Here is a 22,587-nt window from a genome sequence, read left to right on the forward strand (position 1 = left end):
CGTCTAAACCACGAAATGTTTCTCCAAGACACGTCGGCATAGGAGATCTTCCGGATTCTACATGCTCAAGCACAGACGCTAGACAAGCATGTCCTACCCTACCGTTTGCAAAAAGTAGCTTGCTAAACATGCAAAAAATATATGCCCTTCTACGATACACATGATAAGACTCAGAGACAGGGCGATTAAAATATAAGTTCGCAAGTTTTTCTATGTCTACTTCATTACCACAAACAATTCTATTTAAATCTGGATCTGTTAGATTCAGATGGCGTTCAAATTCTTGGTAATAGTATTCACGTAAGGTAGGCATGGCTATAAGATTCCTAGGAGGAAATCCAAAAATTGCGCCAAATTCCTCCGGCAGAGGACAAATTTCATCATAATCAAATTTGAAACAGTGCGTTTCTGGACTCCAATAATCTAATGCTGCCCTAAGAAAATCATGTTCAATAGCTACATGTCGCAGGGCTAGCAAACCCCTGACATGAAACAATTCTAACTCTCTTTTTTCAGCATTGGTCAAAGAATAAGACCAGTCGCGTAATGTATTATCAAAATTCTGAGACATGATTATTGAAATATGAAATTCTAAATTATTTTGTGTTTCGTAATTATGCATATCATGAATAACCTGGTCTTATTTTATAGTAAAAGCGCTCGAAACTGCCCAGAATTTATCTTTTCGCACGCGTGAAACAATCTGCTGAATAATAAGCTTCCCGTGACACGGGAAATTCCACCGTGTCACGGGAACCTTTGCCATGACACGGCAGGTCTTGCCGTGACACGGTGAACAGTGTCGTGTCACTGCACCTTACGCGCCTGCTTTTGTTTCATCTTTTCCGTATCTATCCGGATTTTTTGTATTTTCTTATCTTTAACGTTTGTTTTTTCAGTCTTTTCTGAGAGTTCTATTCCTAATAAAATTCTCACCTTTTTTTATTTTATTTTTATCTTTATTTTACGATGCTTTTTATTTTTTTATTTTTATCTTTATTTTACGATGGTTTTTATTTTTTTATTTTTTATTTTTCTTTTTGGGGAAGATTTTTTTTAGTCATTTATTCATCATTTTACCTTTATTTCTTTTCTTTTCTTTTCTTTTGGGGAAGTAATTTTATTTCTTTTCTTTTGGGGAAGGTCGGTACCCTCCATTACTCCACTTATGTCTTCTTTCATCGTGTCATCACTAAGTACACAATCACACACAAAGAGTCTCAAACACACACTAACACACACAATAGTAGATATATAAACTGTAAATAATGTACAAAGAGTCGTAATACATAAATGTATCAGGTGTTTTCACAGTATGCACATAAACCCTCGGTCAAAAATCTCTAGAATCAGAATCAGTCTCATCTTGTCCCTGTGCATGTGGACCTCCCTGTGTGTATGGAAACGGCGAACCAAAGAGTCCCTCGACCATCCGAGTACGGGGAGTAGCGTCCCTACTAGTCCCCGCAGGCCCAGTAGTAGTCAAGCTCAAAGCAGGACCCGTCCAGCCGGAAAGCGGAGTAGACTGGCCCAAAGATACTGGAATCGTCGGCGAAGGCATCGTCCCATATAGCGGAACTGAGAATAGGCCCGACAGTGGTGGAGGAACCCCGGATAATGGGGCCGAGAATGAACCAAGATCCAAAGGAGACCCAAACTCAGGAACTGGAGGCTGTGAAAATGACGGACGCTGAGAAGACTGCCCCTGCTGAGCCTCCTGGAACGGCTGAGTAGTCCACGGCTCTCGTTGAGAACGTCGGTGCGCCTCAGGAGATCGTCTACTACGACCAAGCTCCTCCTCGTCTGAGCCTCTGGGCCTCGAGCGCGAGCGGGACCTCCGTCGCTCCTGAAAAAAACACAAAATCAAAAGGCGTCAATGATGCAAAACAAAACAAATGGTGGAAATGAAAAATTAATAAGTGATACCTCAAGGACGTCGCTAGAGCTCCGACAACTCGCACCACGCCGAAGCTTGATGATGCAATACTTCAGCGCGTCCACCAGCTTCATAATTCCCATCACCTCCGGGCGGTTAGGCTGAGGACAAAACAAAGAAAAATCAGTAATAAGCAGCATTAAAAGAGTGGATAATACGTCGAAGAAAACTCACCGGCTCAAAAGCCTCAGGCACTGACTCCTGCGCCTGTCTATAACCCTCCGGCGCGTCAGCAATATGATCCTCCGTGATACCGATCGGCCCAGGGTAGCGGACAGACTGAGGAGGAATCTGAATCCTCCCCACAGGGTGAATGGTCGTCTGAAAATATGATCAAATAATCAAGTTATTCGACTATTTAAAACAGAGACTAGTAAAGAAGATTCTCGAAATCATACCTCCGGAAGACGGGGTGGAGGAGCCAGAGAGGGAAGCAAATCCCGCGCGTAGTCACCCTCCATGTGAACAAGCTCCTGCCACGGAAAAGTGTAGCGCTCTCCCCTGTTGATCAACCCTCTGATCAAGCGGGAGTCCAGCATCGACTCTAGCGGGGAAGAAGGCACCACAAAGCGATCGCCGCTATGCTGACGGACGACTCGCTCCCCCAAATACCAGACAAAACGCCCAGTACCAACCAAAATGGTACGGTACACTGAAAGACGTAGGGCCTCGGGCAGATCAGTCATCCCGGCCCAAGGACGATACTGAACATCAATGGGAACCTGAAAACCATAAAATGTTAGGCGTGAAACGACAGAAACAACATCAGAAGGAAAAAACGCAACAAAGCTAATCCTTACGCCAACGGAAGAGGTGCCTCGGCGTAGTACCCCACGAAGCGCCGGAACAGACTCCACCCGTGACTCTCCTCGGTCACGCCAGCTGGCCCCGACGGGGAAGTCATGGACCACTCCCCGACGCCGGCGAGGAGCCAAGCCTGGGAAGTACTCATAGAACCATAACTGCAACAAAAATAACATTCAGCATACGAATCGAAAAGCCGAAATGGAACAAGAAAGGGAAAAGATCATCACCTCTACGACTCTCCACAGGCCGTAAACAGTGACAGGGGACTCGTCATTCAGCTGACGGCAGCCATGACGTAGAGATAGAAGAAGATCCGCGTATCCAAGACTGGCCCAGCTGTAGGATCCTATCTCGGGAATCCTGGCCAAAGAAGGGAGGTAACAGAGGAGCACGCGTGAACTCCTGTCAGGAGAGAGGGTCATAGAGATCAGGATCAAGATGAAGATCCGCACCCGCTGCTCGGCCGTCGTGTCCTCCATATCGAAGCCGCGAGCAAGAACTGAAGCCGACTCCGATCGTCCACTCCTAGGACCACCTCGTGACACCGGACGAGTCCTGATGTGCTGAACGATCGGACCTAACAAATCAGCTACCTCAGCCGATGTCCAGGATAGATCAGACATCTGGCCTACTGCCCGGTCAGTAAAGCGCAGCCCGCTGATCATGCTGAAGTCTAAAGGGGTCACCGTCATCTCCCCCCAGGCGAAGTGAAACGTGTTAGTAGTATCCCAAAAATACTCCAACAACGCACGAACAACCGTCGCGCCGCAACCCCGAGGGCTGCGAAACCCTACAATCGCCGCATAGAAATCGACCAAGCCAGACGACTCCCATAGGGCGCTCGTAGCAGGATCCTCCGTAATGACCTGGTGAAGTCGAGGGATCAAATCACCGGCCCCGGAACCATGTTGGCGAAGTGTGCCATCGACTATGCCGGAGAGTGCACGATGAGAAACGTGGTTTTCACGGCAGAAAACCAACTGGTCTGGAGTCCAGGGAGGTGGAACCCACCTACCCCTACTCGTAGAAGTCCGAGGCTCGGACTCCAAGACGTCGTCGTCCACGCCCTCAGGGACAGTGGGAGTGTCCTCCCGAAAAGCCCGACGCCGACCGCGGGTAGAAATGTCGCAATCTCGTCGTCTAGGCATGCTATTGTCAAAATCTAAATGTTTAGCATCATTTCCTAAACATTTAATTCAAATTGCATATTTATAATAAAATCTAAATACTTAGCATCATTTCCTAAGCTATTTAGTTGTTTATTGAATTATATGCTAAATTTTATCAAAATCTAAATGTTTAGCATCATTTCCTAAACATTTTAAATTGCAAAATAATAATCTAAATACTTAGCATCATTTCCTAAACTATTTAGTTGTTTATTGAATTATATGCTAAATTTTATCAAAATCTAAATGTTTAGCATCATTTCCTAAACATTTTAAATTGCAAAATAATACTCGACATCATTTCCTGAGTTATTTAATTGTTTATTGAATTATACGCTAAATTTTTACCTCAAGGCTAAAAATTGGCAAAAATTATGGTATTTAGTTTCTCCATGACAAACTAATACTACAGTGCTCCTAGCCGCATGATACTATGTTCTCCATGACAATATAGTACATATACATCAACACATCATTTCACAAGATTCATCACTATTTTTTCACCATTTCAAAGCATGAACATTATTTCACAAAGTAGCACCCAAAAATGGTGATTTGCTCAATTCTCCATCAAGTCATGCAATTTTTATCTCAAATTTCTCACAAACACACATGTACACATATACAAATAAAATCATGGCAAGAATTTCAACATAAAGCTTCAAAATCAAAAACCCCCAAATTGATTTTTTTAGGGTTTGTCATGAAATTGTTAATGTGAAGCAAATTCAAAGCAAAAATCAAAGGGAGCTTACATGGATGTGTGTAAAAAGTCGAAAATGAGGAGAAGATCGAGGAATTACAACAAAATTGGTGAAATTCGAACTCCAAAACTCGAAAATATGTTCCGGTCACCAGCGCAACTGCCGCGACACGGGCAAGACTAACCGTGTCACGGCAAACCTTCAAGGCTGACGGGGCTCCGGTGAACTGGACGGCAGCACAGGAACAGAGACAGAAGTAGCAACGAAACAGCAGTAGCGCAGTAGCCAAACAGCCGCAGCAAAGCAAAAAAGGTGAAGAAAAAAAAAAAGAAAAAAAAAAAAAAAAGAGAGAGACTAACCGTGTCACGGTCGCCGTTACCGTGTCACGGCGAGCTTCGAACGGCCGGCGGTTAACGCCAGGCGTGACGCGGCAGCTTTTGGAAAGAGAGAAGCTAAATTGGTGAATGGTGAAAGCAAATCTGAAAGCAAGAAGAAATGTGAAATGAAAAAATGGTGCACGCGGATTTAAAGGCAGAAAAGGACAAAAAAAAAGAGCCGTTGTTGACTGATTCAAACAGCGAAAATAAAAAAAAAAAAAAGAAAAAAGGAAAATATGTGTCCCGTGACACGGGATACTAGTCCCGTCAGACGGGAATCCCTGACCGTGTCACGGGAACCTTCTGACGTGGCGCGGCAAATCCGAGTCTGGTCGATGATAAATAACCTTTCACCGCCACTGTTGGTCGGGTTTAGTATTTAATCCCGAGAGTGCTTAAAAAATCGTATTTTATTAAATTCATATTTTTGAAAGGTCCATGGATCAGTCTTGGTGTTTGGTAAAAGCATAGTTTTAATTTAAGCCCAAACCTTTTTTATTTTATTATTATTTTTGGCCCAAATATTTTATTTATTATTTATTATTTTAGCCCGAATATTCAAAGTCAGAAAAAAGCCCGTAATTATCAATCGGCACTAAAAAAAAACCGAAAGAAATTAGGGTTAAAAATGAATTTAGACGGAAAAGTAGACTGGAGTTGACCGTGTCACGGGAACTCTTCCCGTCTGACGGTGGGACTTCCCGTGACACGGGAGGTCTGCCGTGACACGGGGAGTTCCGTGTCCTTTCCGCGTAAACCCTTAACGCGTTTTCCGTTCCGTTTTCTGAAAATTTCCCGCGACACTCCAAAGACTGACCGTGTCACGGGAACTTGTACCGTTTGACGGTACAGTCTAACCGTGTCACGGTACAGTCTGACCGTGTCACGGGATATTTTTTAGGTTTTTTTATCATTTTAGGGTTCCGTGTGCTCCCTCGGCACATTTTCCTATAAATACCCCCTCATTTCTGATGTACGGGGCGACGAGAATTCTATTATTCTTATTCTTATTTTTTCCTCTCCTCTATGCTCTTAACCTAAACACTAGCCTACCCTTTTCACTTCAAAATTCCCTCTTCAAGCACTCAAAGGAGTCCATATTTTACTCGAGGTTCTGTCCTTAAACCAAGGCGTGAAAGGTAGAATTGTTTGAGGGTTTGGCCCCAAAATTAACTTTGTTTTTATTTAATTTAATTTAATTGTTGTTTTATTATTTCCTTGAAGTTACTAACTCGTTTTATTATTTTGTAGTTGCAAACAAACAGATTCAAAGTAAGGATCATGCTCTTTTTATTATTATTGTTTTTCTAACGATTTTTTATGTTGTTGGAATTATGATTAAATTGGTTTTTATGTTGATATTGATTCTATTATTTTTATTGATCACAATATTGCATGTTAAAGGGAATATGTAATTGAAAATCACGCCTAATAAGATAATTTGGACAACCGGTTTAGGTTCCTTTTTAATCTTGTTGTTTAATCAAGTGATCACCAAATATTTAGAATTATGTGTGCATTAATTTTGAACCAATTTAGTTAAATAATAGTTTGGAGCGAGTTGAATTATTGTTTGCATGCCTTTGAGATCGCAGGAATCACTTTTCACTATAAGAATCGAGTAGAGGCCAATACGGGCGAATGTGACTCCATGACTCACTTCGTACCATCATCCCCGATCCTCCTTTCGTGGTTCCGAACCATATGGAGTTAGTAATCTCATGGATTATGAATGGGGTGTAACCTTCACGGGTCAATCGTTGTTGCCTATCGTTGTCCCTTATCGTGGTTGCCTTTTTTATGATCCGTGAACGGTTTACAAGTTCCTAAAAAAACTTGTTGGCAGCTCCCTACTTTTCTTATCCCTAATCGTATTATGTCAATTCCCACTTCCTATGAGTGCCAAGCATATTCACCACATGCATTTAACGTAGGCGCACTTCAAACGACGCCTACATTGATGAATGAAAATGGAGTTTTTAATACGTTATTTATAGAGAAAATCAACCAAAAAGATAAAATTATCAAAACAGAGCATTGGCGCACGTGAAGCAGAGCTGGCGCCAACGCTAGCTTATTGGCGCCCGCCAGGCGCCAATGGATGGCGTTGGGCGCTAGTCCTGTTTTTGATGCATTTTTCTAAAATCAGATAAATTTTTCCGTACATGAGGATAAAATCGTATCTTTTCCTCAAAAATGCTCTTTGATTTTAATTAAAACTCTAAATAGTCAACAAAAGTCAATTTATCAATACTAATTGAATTACGAATGAAAAGAACCTTCTAGAAGAATCTAGAAGACTAAAACCATTCCTAATTGCTTTAGGAATGATAAATCATATTAGACCCTCCCCTAGATCATTGGGCCGCACATAAGGCTCAAATCGGGCCCTGTTTAGTAAATTGGCCATAACTTCCTCAATATTCATCGGAATTGGGCTTATAATATATCGTTGGAAAGCTCTTTTCAAGCCCCATCCAACTAAACTACTATTGGACCCATATCATGGACCAAACAAACTGTATTGGCTATTTTCTTAAAATAAGTTTTCAAAAACAGAGAGAAGAGAAAAGTAATTAAAACTATCCGCAACACTAGACTTTCCACACTTTCGCTTCATTCGATTATGATTCGACGTTAAAGGTACTCATCACTGGGTTTGGTTTTGGGGAGACAAAAATGGGTGTCTACAATAAGCTATCTCGATCATGGGCTCACCTACAGGTGTGATAAGAAGTGAAGGATCAAAGGATGTTTGATCTTCTGCGATGGCTAGAATCTCGGAAGTTTTATTGTCATCGATCAGATCTTGAATAGCTTCTTTGAGTTTCCAACACTCCTCAGTGTCGTGAACCTTTCCTTGGTGATATTTGCAATGTTTATTAGGATCCCACTTAGGCCTGGTTTCTGGAACTGGATCTTTGATAGGTCCTATGGGAATGACTAGTCCTTTGTGGTGTAGCTTTTTGAAAGCTGTTTTATAACTCATACCAAGTGGAGTGAACACTCTTTTTGACCTTTGGATTTGTGATTTATAGGTGTTCATAGCATGTACTTCATTAATGGGAGAGGAAGAAAGCATGGTCGTTATTCTTTCCTCTCGCACTATTGTCTTTCAGAAGTTCATCTTCAATGTCAATGCCTATATTATACACAACCTTGAATGTATTCAAGTTGTGTTGGTATTTTAAGTGCTTTGAATACTTCACTTGAAGATTCTTGATAAACATCCTCACAGATTCTTTTTCGGTGGGCACCTCAATCATCTTAGCGGAAGTTTCCCTCTACTTATTGAAGAAAGAAATAAAGCCTTCATTCTCTTTTTGTCTTAGCATCTCGAGTTGCCTATAATCGGTTTCGACTTGAATATTACACTTATATCTATCAATGAAAGCGTTTACTATTGATTCCCAGGTGGAGGTTTTCTCTTTGTCAAGGGAGAAGAGCCATTGTTGGCAAAAGGTTTTAAGAGATAAAGAAAACAAGGAATGAAAGACTTTCCTATCAATCCCTTTTATGTACATTATAGTTTCAAAGGCTCTTAAGTGAAGATAAGGATTATCTGTTGCCTTGAATTTAGGGATGTCAGTGGCATTAAACTTTTGCGGAAGAATCTCCTTGTCCACCGAGACCCCTTGTGAACTAATGCCAAGGAATTTGTAGTCACTAGATAGCTTGCTCAAAATTTCTTGCATGAGCTCCATTTGTTGTTGCTTCACAAGGTCATTGATTTGAAGGGTTAAAGTCTTCAACACCTTGGTTACATTAGTCAATTGATTCCTAAGTTCGTTGAATTCTTTTTGAGTTGCCATTATCTTTTTAGTTTTCCTCTTTTGACGAATCGGTTTGTCAAAAAGTAGGACTTGAACAAAGGTGTTGTCTTTGATTAATCGTCGTTCTCTCCTTGACCAAGTACTGTGAAAAGGGAAATTAGGGATATTCATTGTTAATTATTTGACTCAAATCTATTCAACATGCATAGATGGAAGAATTTAAGAAGAATGAATATTGTGATATGGAGAAAGATGATGTAGATGAAGAGATATGTACCCCCAACTCAAATGACGGAAAAACCCGACTCATGCATGAACCTAAGACATGGTCATGGTGTATATACATATTAGTGGGTGCTTTATTGTGAGTGCAAATGACATGTTAAGACTCGTGTCATGACCATGTGGCTAGACTATGTGACTAGACTCGAACAAAGACTAAGTTAAGACCTCACGTATATGCATTAAACTGGACAGACTGTGGTATTTTAGTCATATCTTTTGATCTGTGACTCTGATTTGGATGAAACCAACGCCAAATTAAAGATAAAACTCGGGGCTACAGATCCATTGGTGGTACGATGCGTAGTTTATCCTAGAACTCCAGCTATGATCAAAACAAGTTGACGCTTGTGCAGTATATGGGATAAAAATCCTGGTTGACTTAAAGAGACTATGACTCCATTTTAGACATATTTATTAGCTCAAATTAATAAATAAATTAATTAAGAAAATTCCTTTAGTAATTAATTAGTTTATTAAGACTTATTTACAAACACAAGTCAAACCAAACGGTTACTTTAGTCACTTAATAAGTATGCACAAGTAAGAGATGCACAAAGTCAAGTAGTCACAACATGATGCAATGAGTTTGCAACCTAACACTGGCTCTAGTTCTCTAAAGTTCGGGAAATGGGTTATTCTAAGAGGGTCCATGAATAATTTTCCGGAAACACAACGCAGAAGCCTTACCTTTTGAAGGGTTGTGCGAGTGGATGGGACACCGCAAGTTAAAAACTCGCTTCCATGGTTTGGTGAATTCAACATTCTCGGATGTACCCTTTGTTGCACAGAGCGTTCAATCAGGTAGATGGAGCATGAATTCCCAGAGGGTTATGTCCATATGTAGAACACATATGGGTTTTATAAAAGGGAGAAAAACTCAATCAAGAAGTAGGATCGAGCAAACTGTTCTAAACACTGGTCAAAATTAGAACGCATATTTCTGGCTCAGTATTGGAAGAAATTGGCGCCAGTGAACAGAGGCCGGCGCCGCGATTTGGCTCTAGCGCCTGGCGACAGTAATGTCGCCTGGCACCAGAGTCAAATCCTCGGCGCAAGACTCTGTTTTCTGACACTAGTTCCTACATGCCTCAGCAGCTTTCTGTGGTCGATAAAATTTTCCAGTTTCGCGCTGCATTATTTCGATCCTAGTTGTGAAAGATATTCCTCAAATTTCCTACGTGTAAAAATTCTATGTTTTTTAATCATTACGGATGGTCTTTCCAATGAGATATTTTTTATGCATATGACAATAATGTTAATCAAAATTACGAACATGAAATACTTAGAACTTTTCGAGTATCATCCACTCATTCTAAATCATTGCCGAAATAAATTTCAGGAATTAAAATAGTAATCCTCCCCAGTGGAGTCGCCAAAAAACAGTAGGGAATATTTCAAGCGTTACCCCAAACTTGAACTCCACTGTGATTATACACTAAATCATGGTGGAGTCCAAAGGGAAGGAAGCTAGAGCAAAAGAGTCGCCAACAAGTTTTAGGAACTTGTAAACCGTTCACAGAGTTAGGGTTACACTCCTTAACGATCCAGGAGATCGTTAACTCTAATATGTCTGGAACCATGACTGGTAGTTCAGGGATGAAGGTACAAATCAAACCTAAAAGAGATTTAACCTTCCCTAATAATAGGCCTCTACTTTATTCTGATCGTATTCGTGTGTGCTTTCTGACTAACATGCAATCAATAGGATTAACCCTAAACCTGTTTAATCTATGGTTGTTGAATATTAATGCACAAATAAAACTGTTATTGGTGATCACTTGAATTATAATCATATTAACCTAAAAAAGATTATTAATTATCTTATTAAGCGCGATTACAAGTACGAATTCCCTTTAAACATGCATATAAGGCGTGATCAAGCAATAACAATAAATATATATCAAGCAAAATAATAATCATAATTATCATAATAATAATCATAAAAATAATCATATCAATAATAATCAAATTAATCATGTTAAAAATAAAGCATAATAATAGCAAGATCCTAGGCATGATACTAACAAGATTAATAACAAACCCTAGCATGTCACTAAGCAATAAAAATAAAAGCTTTAATCCTAACATGATACTAACATGAATATTAGGAAGACAATAGGAAGCATCGCAGGAATCATAATAAGCATATTTGATATTAGAAATTATAGTTGTTACCCTAAACATGATACTAGGAAGATCAAAACGCCCTAACATGATACTAGGAATCAAAATAACAATCTAGACATGATTTCTATAACATCATATCAATTAAAGCACTTACTTGGATGCCTCGTATCTCTTTCTAATAACAAAATACACGCGTTAGTAACTTCAAGGAAAATAATAAAATCAAACAATTAAATTAAATTATTGAAATAAAGATTAGAGACTAAACCCTCAGAAATTAAAACCTTTCACGTCTAGGGCGAAGGCAACTTCATTCGAATTATTCTAGGTGTTTCTAGTGCTAATGTATGAGGAATTGTGTTTTTAAATGGCTGGTGTAGAAAGAGAGAGAGAATAATCAAGAGATTCTTGATGAGAGTTGATGATAGAGAGAATTGATGATTGAAAACGGATATTTTAGGAGGCTATTTATAGATAAAATCAGCCGGATATGATAAAAAAACGAATCAGAGTTCCGAAAAGAATAAAACAACGTGGTGCTAAACGCTGGACACTAGCGCCAGGCACCAGGTCTAGCGTTAGACGCCAGGTATGGCGCCTGGCGCTGGTTATGTCGTCAGACGCCGGAAAACACTTTCCACGCGTTTTCTTAATTTTGATAAAATTTAGCCGTACGAGAGGGCAAAATCATATTTTCCTTAAAAACACCTCTTTTATTCTGATTAAAACTCTAAAAAGTCAACTAAAGTCAATTTATCAATGCTAATTAAATTAGGAATGAAAAGAACCGTCTAGAAGAATCTAGAAGACTATAATCAATTCTAATTGCATTAGGAATGATAAATCAATATTAGGCCCTCCTCTAGATTATTGGGTCGCATATAAATATCAAATCGGGCCCAGTTTAGTAATTTGGCCATAACTTCCTCATTATTCATCGGAATCGGGCTTATAATATATTGTTGGAAAGCTCTTTTCGAACCCGACCCAACTTCACTATTATTAGACCCTTTCCATGGACCAAACTAAACTGGATTGGCTATTTTCTTAAAATAGGTTTTTAAAACAGAGAGAAAGAAAAAAAAAATAAAAACTAACCGCAACACTAGACTTTCCACACTTTCACCTCATTCGATTATGATTCGATGTGAAAGGTACTCATCACTGGGTTTGGTTTTGGGGAGACACAAATGGGTGTCTACACCCCTTTTTTTACCAAAAGTGTATCTCATAAATTCTTGTAAGTTTGATAACACCTGAAGATTTAATTACTTAAGCCAATTCAAAAATAAGTTTATACTCCACTAAAATGTCATACGTAGTAGATGATAGGGAAGGGCTGTAATTTTGATGAGTTTCACCAAGCAGCAACTACAACTAATTTATTTAACATTTATTGGTGTTTTAATCAGCCTAATTAACTTATCCGAAAGTGTTAGACCTAGCTAGGGCTATTTAGAATAATTCAATCACTATATTACCGGTCATTTCCAAAGTTAAGTCTTGGATGAGCATATAGTGAAAGTGCAAGAGGTATATGGTAATTTTGATCCTATTTTGAACAAGTGCAAATGGATTACTCTACAAAAAATGAATGATTGAAATTTTGAAAATGGACGGAGGTGGTAGCTTTGAAATCCAACATATAAGGAAGAAGAATTTAGATACTTTAGGAATTCTAGAAGAGTAGTTTGAGGTAAGTAGGGATCTTACTACACATGAAGTGGACTAGATGTGAAGACCGCATTTCTCCGTGGTGAATTAGAGGAGGAGATCTAAATGAGACAACCGGAAGGGTTTGAGGTAGTTGGAAAGGAAGATCATGTAACACTACCACAAAATACGCTTTACAAAACGCCTAAAATAAACAAAACAGAATGCTTTAGAGGCGTTGTTCAGCTAGGGTGTCGTATAAATTATACAAGTAGCATTTTAGAGGCGTTATATGATAATAAACAAACATAACACCTTTCTTAGTTAAACATTTCCTTTTCTATAGTTAAATAAATTAAATAACAAAGAAAAGGAGGTGCCTATTTCACTTAGATGTTGCATTTTATGGGAAATGGAAGTGCCTTTCTAACCCAACTTACCTATTAAATGTCTAGAATATAAAGCACCTCTGATACTTGTAGGCGTCGCTCGAAGTGCGCCTACGTTAAAGCATGTGGTGAATATGCTTGGCACTCATAGGAAGTGGGAATTGACAAAATACGATTAGGGACAAGGAAAGTAGGGAGCCGCCAACAAGTTTTTAAGGAACTTGTAAACCGTTCACGGATCATTTAAGGCAACCATGATAAAGGGACAACGATAGGCAACAACGATTGACCCGTGAAGGTTACACCCCATTCATAATCCATGAGATTACTAACTCCATATGGTTCGGAACCACGAAAGGAGGATCGGGGATGATGGTACGAAGTGAGTCATGGAGTCACATTCGCCCGTATTGGCCTCTACTCGATTCTTATAGTGAAAAATGTTTCCTATGATCTCAAAGGCATACAAACAAAATATTCAATTCGTTCCAAACTATTTGTAATCCCCCATATTTTCAACCTAATTAAAGTATATTTAGTTATTATTTATACAAATATTTTTATTTTAATTTTATAATATGAATTATTTTGATGTAAAAACAATAAGATTTTCAAGCTAAAACTATTAAGTGTTTAATTTAAATCATAATCCATTTTAATTTTACTAGCCTATTACTTAAATCTTACTCAAGCCCAAAACCTCAAGTTTTACTCCTAATCTAATTAGAAAACCCAAGGCCCAAATAAAACCCAAAAAAAAACCACACACCCTTTCTCCTTTTCACGTAAAATTCATTTCACTTCTTCCTCCTTCCTCTTGCTGCTCACAAAACAGAAAAAAAAAACGCTACTACCTGCTTCTGCTGACCACCACCACTGCCAAGCACCACCACCGATGCCGCCCAGCTTCCTCCGGTGACCACAGCTCCACATGCACACCACCGGTGGTTCTTTCTCAGTTTCTCCCTCCTTCCACCCTTATTTCTCCTTCTTTCTTGCTATTATTAAAGATCTTTATTTTAATTTATATTGTTAGTTTTAATTACTTTAATCCTGTTTGAATTCCTTAAAAGCTTGAGAAATTATTAAGTTTATAAATTATGATATGTATTTTAAATTTTCAGATTACATAATTTGTGAAATTAGGGCTTTAAACTTGATTATTTGGGGATTTTAGGGCTAAATTCGTGTTAGGGAATTGGAATAACCCTATGTTTATTATATTAGCATATAATCTTTATTGTTAGTATTAAAATTAATTTTCAGATTTGAATTATGTTTATTTTAGGGTTTAAATTGAGAGTTTGAAGGTTTGATTGAGGTTTTATGAAACTAATTTGATTCTAACTACTACCTCTGTTTCATATTATTTTCAACGATTTGACATAAAGTAGAGAGGAAAAATGTCTAATCGTTGTAAATAATATGAAACGGAGGTAGTATATATTTCAAGTTTAGATTGTTGTATTTATACATTCTATTATTGAATTAAATTTCCAGATTTTTAGTCTTGGTTTTAAAGGTTTTAAATCATGGCCTGGTTTTATGATGGAATTTTAGGGTTTTAACATACTAATCTACTAAATAATAATTATTTTAAGTAGAGATGTTTATGAGGTTATTTTATTATCTTAAACTTAATTTTCAGATTATATTCCTTACTTTAAAGTTGCTGGAAATTCATGTTATAAGCTATATTTTTATGATTTTTAACATATAAACTTATAGCTGAACTATTAAATTATTAACTTTGACTATTATGAATGATTTAAAGGTATTATTTCAATGGTTTAAGGGATTTCAAAGTAGTTTGGTATTGCTGTAAATTAAATCGCTTGGGTATTGATTGAATTATTGTTGTTTGGTTTAGGAGAGGACTTTATAGAAGGTGATTTCTAGTTGGTAAAGTGGACAAACAATTCGTTTACTTAAGGTACATAGAAGTTACGAAACCTTTCTTGTAGGTGCATGTTTTAGGACGGATCGAGAACTTAGTATCATGTATAGGATTGACTGGGTTAAATTGTTTGGTTATACATTGTGAATTTCAAATGATGTGCACTATTTTATATTGCAAGTATTATTTGTGCTCTAATTATGCAAGATGCGCTTAGAGGCAAAGATATGTGAATATGTGAGATGATTTATCTATTACTCATTCATGATTATTGAAATAGGATGAGTAAAGGAAGAATTCAAGTCTTATAAGACGAGGTTAAGGTTTTGGGGTGCCTTATGCACTCAAGGTGTTTATACACAGAGGTAGTAATGGAATAATTAATAAATGTTGTTTATCACTAATAAACCAAGAATCTAAATTGAGAATTTTCCATGTTTGATTGAATTGTTTTTGGGATGTTTGTATTGAAATGTATATGAGTCATCACCAAGTCTAAACCTGTAAATCACGTAAAGTGCAAGATGGATGAGCAATAAAACTCTGGAATGGTGCACATCTGGAGTAATGACAATCAGGGGTTGGGGTACATGGGGTATTAGTCGTGTACTTTTATCGAGGCCGTTTGATCTTCGAGTCTCCTATTTCAAATGTTATTTTTCTAAAACTAGGAGTTAGGTGAGATCTCATACTAACTACGGCCACAGAATCGCGCCCGTGGTCGTTGGATGTTTATTGATGTTTCCGAAAGGAGGCATGGGGTTTTTCTTTTATTGATGTTCCAAATGGGACATGGGTTGGACAACCTTGTCTATTGCTAAATCCAATGAAATAAATAAATAAGTTAGTTAATATTAACTAGTGAAGTCTTAATAAATTTGATGGTTGAGTCATGTGCTGAGTCTATAATTTAATGATGCTTATGATTGATTATTAGTAGCTTGTTAGGGATTTCTTATTTTATTTCGCAGCTTGTATGTACTCAGCTTTGCTGATTGCGTGCTTTGTGTGTCTTTCTTTGGTCATGGCCTTCGCCTTTAAATGACCCTGTGATGATCCAATTTTTACACTTGTAATATTGGGGAGCAGATTAACCACAGGTTCTTACATACGCAGCATTCGCATCAGGATTGTGGGATTTTGAGTAGAGAGTTGGTTATTATTCGCAGTTTATTTCTTTTCATAAGTTTGAATTTATTTAAACTCTGATTTTATTTATTTACTACTTTTTGTGGGGTTTTGAATAAGGGCCTTAATGGTTCCAAGTTGTATCACTTAATTTTATTTTGGTTATTGGTTTTAAAACTTATTTAAAACTGATTTAGTTTTTTCGCTGCTAATTTCTGATATGGCCTTAACGTTTGATCACGTGGCGGTAGAACGCCAGTAATTCTCTTTGATTTTGTTCAGGGTATTTACAGGTTTTAAGAGAGAATTATTAGGGTGTTACACTATTATTATGCTAAATTGGTTTAATATTAATGCAGCATATAATTCTACAATATTAGTGACCACTTGATTAAATAACAAGATTAAAAAGGAACCTAAACCGGTTGTCTAAATTATCTTATTAGGCGTGATTTTCAATTACATATTCCCCTTAACATGCAATATGGTGATAATAATAATAATAGAATAAAGATTAATTGGAAGCAATTTAACAATAATTCCAACAAAATAAAATCGTTAGAAAAATAATAGAAATAAAAGGAACATAATTCTTACTTTGATTTTGTTTGCTTGCAACTATAAAATAATAAACAAGTTAGTAACTTCAAGGAAATAATAATAAAACAATAATTAATTTAAATTAAATGGAGTTGATTTGGGGCCAAACCCTCAAACAGTTCTACCTTTCACGCCTTGACTTAAGGACAGAACCACGAGTAAAGTATGGACTCCTTGGAGTGCTTGAAGAAGGAATTTTTAAAGACGAAGGGTAGGCTAGTGTTTAGGCTAGAGCATAGAAGAGAGAAAAAATAGAGAACTAATTGATGCCCCGTACATCAGAATTGAGGGGGTTTTATAGAAAAAATGTGTTGAGGGAACACACGGAACCCTAAAAAGATAAAAACCCTAAAAAGTATACCGCGACACGGCAATGTGTACCGTGACACGGGAAATCCCACCGTCAGATAGGAAACATTTCCGTTACACGATGTATTGCTGTGTGACGCGGGAAATATTTAGTGAACGGGGGAGAAAACGCGTTAAGGGGTTTACGCGGAAAGGACACGGAAACCCCCGTGTCACAGCAGGTGCCCCGTGTCACGGTGAATCCCACCGTCAGACGGGACAGTTTCCTGTGACACGGTGGACCGTTGCCATGACGCGGGATTCTTTAGTCCGTTTTTCCGTCTAAATTCATTTTTTAACCCTAATTTCGTTCAGCATTTTAAGTGCCGATTGATAATTTCGGGCCATTTCTGATTTATTATTATTATTTGGGCTAAGATAAGTAAATAAAATAAAAGGTTTGGGCCAAAAAATATAATAAACAATAAAATAAAAAAAAAGGTTTGGGCTGAAATTAAAAAACTATGCTTTGACTAAACATCAAGACTGATCCATGGATTATTTAAAAATTGATTTTAATTAAATACGATTTTTTAAGCACTCTCAGGATTAAATACTGAACCCGACCAATAGTGGCGGTGAAAGTGAAAGGTTGTTCAGCATCGGGTTTGGTTTTTGGGAGACATTTTTAGGTGTCTAGAGAAGCCCCCACTTTGACTGAGTTTGTAGAAACGTCTGTTTCGAAAACGATAGTCAAAGTAGCCGATAGGGACGGAGAATGATTTAAGACGTTCTGCGATCCCTAATCACTCTGTATACGCCGATACCTGCAGAAAAACTTTAATTCCACAGATAAAAGAGTAAAAGGATAGAATACGTATCTGGCGCGTGACAAATGAGTTTGACAGCTTCCTATGCTTGAAGGAATCCACCGGATGACGTTCGTTGAAACGTTTTCCATGCTTGAGGAAAGCCGAGTGATGAATTTGGTAGCTTTCTAAGCCTGAACAAATTTACCGGATGATACTTTCCATGCCTGAGGAAAGTCGACATATGAATTTGGTGTCATTCTATGCTTGAAGAATTCCACCGATAATGCCTTCCATGCTTGAGGAAAGTTGACTTGGCGGATTTCTATACTTGAAGAAAAATCCACCGATAACGCTTTCCATGCTTGAGGAAAGCCGACTTGGCGGTTTTCTATACTTGAAGAAAAATCCACCGATAACGCTTTCCATGCTTGAGGAAAACCGACAACTGATGTAATCGCTGAAATTTGCAAGTGTATGATGGTTCGATTATCCCCGAACGTGGGCCGCAGATGATTCACACCTTCAATTCGACTATCCGACCATATTAGGTGTTTAAAATGTCGACAAATTGACTTTGACGCTAGCTAGGGGTAAAATAGTAATTTTGATTCCCTTTAAATGTCAGTTAGAATTTTTCGCGCGATTTTACTAAAAAACTAACTGTTCCATTTGTGCGGAAAATTGTGCAATTTTGGTCAAAATGCCAGGAATATTCGCTGACAGCTTCAAGGAGTGTGCAGGACACGCGCCGGACCACCGTGTCACGAAGAAAAACTCCCGTGACACGGTAGGCAGTCCCGTCACTTGGGATAATATCCCGTGACGCGGGATTTTTGTGGCTGCAGAAATGGTCAAATGCTCGATTTTAGTGTTTTTGACCAGCTAAAATACAGTTTGCCACGTCTGAATTTTTCCATTACACGGTAACGGACTCCAAGGCACGGGAAACAGGGATGTAACGGGATACTTATTGTCTTTAAATTCGAGCTGCTCTTCACCATTTTACCATTTCCTTTCTTCTTCTACTCTTTCTCCTTTCCATTTTTTTTTAAGTTTCTTAGAGTACCGTGCCATGGTTTCGCTGCACCGGCGGACGGCTGTCTTCACCGCGTCACGATTTCAGCCACCGTGACACGGCGGTTTTGCTGTTGTGTTCTTTTCTTTTTTTTTCGCTACTGCTCGTCGCTGCTGCTGTTCCGGAGCTCCGCCACGTCCAGATTCACAGTGACACGGGCCTTGAACACCGTGTCACGGATTTGGCTAAGCGTCTCGCGGCGGCTGTTATTGCTGTCTTCACGGTTTTTCGAGCTTTGGAGCTCAAATCCTCATCAATTTTGCTCTAATTTTTTGCTATTTTCTTCATTTTCGATTCTCCACAAGGATCCATGTAAGTTTCAATTCCTTTGATTTTTGCCTCGAATTTTGCTTCAAGTAAGTAATTTCATGTAAAAACTCTTGAAAAATCAATTTGGGGGGTTTTTGATTTTGAGGTTTTATGTTTGTAGGGAATATTTCAAGTGTTATCCCTAGCTTGAAACCCATTGTGATCTTACACTAAAGTACGGTGGCATCCAAAGGGAAAGAAGATTGAGCAAAAGAGTCGCCAACAAGTTTTAGGATCTTGTAAACCGTTCACAGGGTGAAGGTTACACCCCTTAACGATCCAAGAGATCGTCAACTCCATAAGGTCTAGAACCAAATAAGGGTTCGGGATGAAGGTACAAATCCAACCTAAAAGAGATTGAACCTGCCCTAATAATAGGCCTCTACTTTATTCTGATCGTATTCATGTGCGCTTTCTGACTAACATGCAATCAATAGGATTAACCCTAAACCTGTTTATCTATGTTGGTTGAATATTAATGCACAAATAAAACTATTATTGGCGATCACTTGAAATATAATCATAATTAACCCTAAACAAGATTATTAATTATCTTATTAAGCGTGATTACAAGTACCAAATTCCCTTTAAACATGCATAAAAGGTGTGATCAAGCAATAACAATAAAATATCATCAAGCAACATAATAAATATCATAAATAATTATCATAATAATAATAATAATAATAATAATAATAATAATAATAATAATAATAATAATAATAATAATAATAATAATAATAATAATAATAATAATAATAATAATAATAATAATAATAAAAAAAAACAAAACCTACAGAGTCAATCAATTTACAAGAAATTGGTAGGGAGCCGAGATACAATCTGGGCCCCCACCCATCTAGCTATAGCGAACCCGATCCTGCTGAAGATGTGAGCAGCTGCACGAGCACCAATATCCTGAGTCTTAGCGAACGCCTGAACCCGCTTCAGCAACGCAATAGCATCCTTCTCTAATTCCCCCAATGAAGAAAAGGAGAAAGGAAGAAAACCATAGCCAATAGCCCTGCAACGCGCCCCATACTTGTCCCGCTTCCGCTGAGCCGCCGCCGACACATCACGACCAGGAACGAAGTCAGACAACCCCGATTGTGTCAAAGGTGAAGATCCCGTCAAATCAACACATACATCAAGGCCTTTATCCCAAGAATGATACTAACAAGATTAATAACAAATCCTAGCATGTCACTAAACATCAAAGATCAAATATATAGCCCTAACATGATGCTATTAGGAAAGAAAATAAGAAGCATCACATGAATCATAATTGATTTAAGAAACTTATTCTTTACCCTAGACATGATACTAGGAAGTATTCTTTTAATCATACTTGATATTAGAAATTACCCTAAACATGATACTAGGAATTGAATCAAAATAATAACCTAAACATGATTTCTATATCAAAATATCAATTAAATAATTAAAGAACTTACTTGGATGCCTCATTGTGGGGAATATTTCAAGCATTACCCCTAGCTTGAACCCCACTATGATCATACACTAAAGTACGGTGGCGTACAAAGGGAAAGAAGATAGAGCAAAAGAGACGCCAACAAGTTTTAGGAACTTGTAAACCGTTCACAGAGTGAAGGTTACACGCCTAACGATCTAGGAGATCGTCAACTCTGATCGAAGATAGATAGGTCGTTAAGCTACTACCCTAACTAAATTAATCATTTATAATACCTAAACCTACACTAAACTAGTTAGTGGCAAGTAAAGGGTCAAACCACTAGGGAAGCACGCTAATTCAACATCAAATATCACTAATGCAAGAGTGAAAAGGGGATTGTTTTTATTGGTTTTTTTGAGTAGAACACTAAAACTACAACTAAGAAAGAAAATGATGATTAGAATCAATAGAAAATGACGCTAGGGATACGGGGGTGTCCAATATGATTAGAAAGAGGAGAATAATGGTGATTATCATGAAACATATGCCAAAGAACACGAGATTCTACCTAAACAATTCATTCTCATGCAATAGTCTAGGCAAATCAATTAAAGAGGTCTACACCAATAAGGATCATTCTCATGCATCCTATTAGTTACAATCAAATCAAGAGAATAAAGAAGCACAATCCATAAAAACTCCACTTTAATAACTCATTCTCATGCAATCATTAAAATAGAGGTGACCCTAGTCTAGTTCAAATCACTTTCATGCATTTAAACTAGAAAACATCAAATAGTGTGCAACAATACTCCCAAGCTAATAAAAATCATGTCTTTCATCAATATATGGCATAAGTTCAATCCAACCATCATCATTCATCCAATATCAAATCATATCTTCCACCCCCCTCCCCTAGCTAAAAGTTTAGCCTAGAGAAGGGAGATTAAACATAATATCAAAACTAGAAATAAACTCAAGAAACTCAAAACAAAACATGATTAAAATATATGAAATCAATAACAACTAGATAAGCTAATAAGATAGACAAGAATAAGTAACAATAAAAGAAATAAATAATACTAAAGGAAAGGAGAAGAGATTACTAAAGACAAACACAACAAATATAACATGACAAGGTTTTAGCAAAACCAATCAACCCTCAAGGTAATGAAATGCTCAATTTGGACTCCTTTGCCAATAAATGCACCAAAGAATACTTATCTTTCTCAATTCAAAGAGGTAAAACACGTTCCAAGATGCTCAAGGTTGAAAAAGACAAACCTAAGCTAAGCGTAGAGAACTAATGATTTCATTTTCCGCCCTAGCCCTAACCCAGAAAAAGAAAATTTTCATGAATAATCTTTCAAAACCTTATTTGAACCAAATTACACAACCTTCTTGCTCAATTTCAACATTATCAAACTCGAACCTCACAAGCAAATGCTTCACTAACTACAAGGGTTGGTAGAACATAGGCCGATAGGTTTGTAATATGGCTAAGTCAAGAAAGGGGAAATAAGGCTCAAATTGGTTAGCAAGAGGGTGAATGTAAAAATGAAAACCAAATTTGTAACAAAATACAAAGAAAACAAAGAAAAATGAGAAGAAATTCCCTCTTCCTACTCTAAAGTTATATGGTCGAGATCTTGGGAGCTAGACGCCAACACAAAGATTAAGACATGTATAGTTAAGGATCCTAAGTGCCGCTCACAAGAATGATGAAGGCTAGAACAAATGACGCTCACACGGGATAAGAAATATAGCAAATACTAACCAAGAGAATCCTATCCACCATAGAGAGCAACACCATCTTACCACTTTCCCGTGAACTAGGGGTTCAA

The sequence above is a fragment of the Chenopodium album genome, chromosome 1, assembly GCF_948465745.1.
Source record: "Chenopodium album chromosome 1, dcCheAlbu1.1, whole genome shotgun sequence".
In the NCBI taxonomy this organism is placed as follows: domain Eukaryota; kingdom Viridiplantae; phylum Streptophyta; class Magnoliopsida; order Caryophyllales; family Amaranthaceae; genus Chenopodium; species Chenopodium album.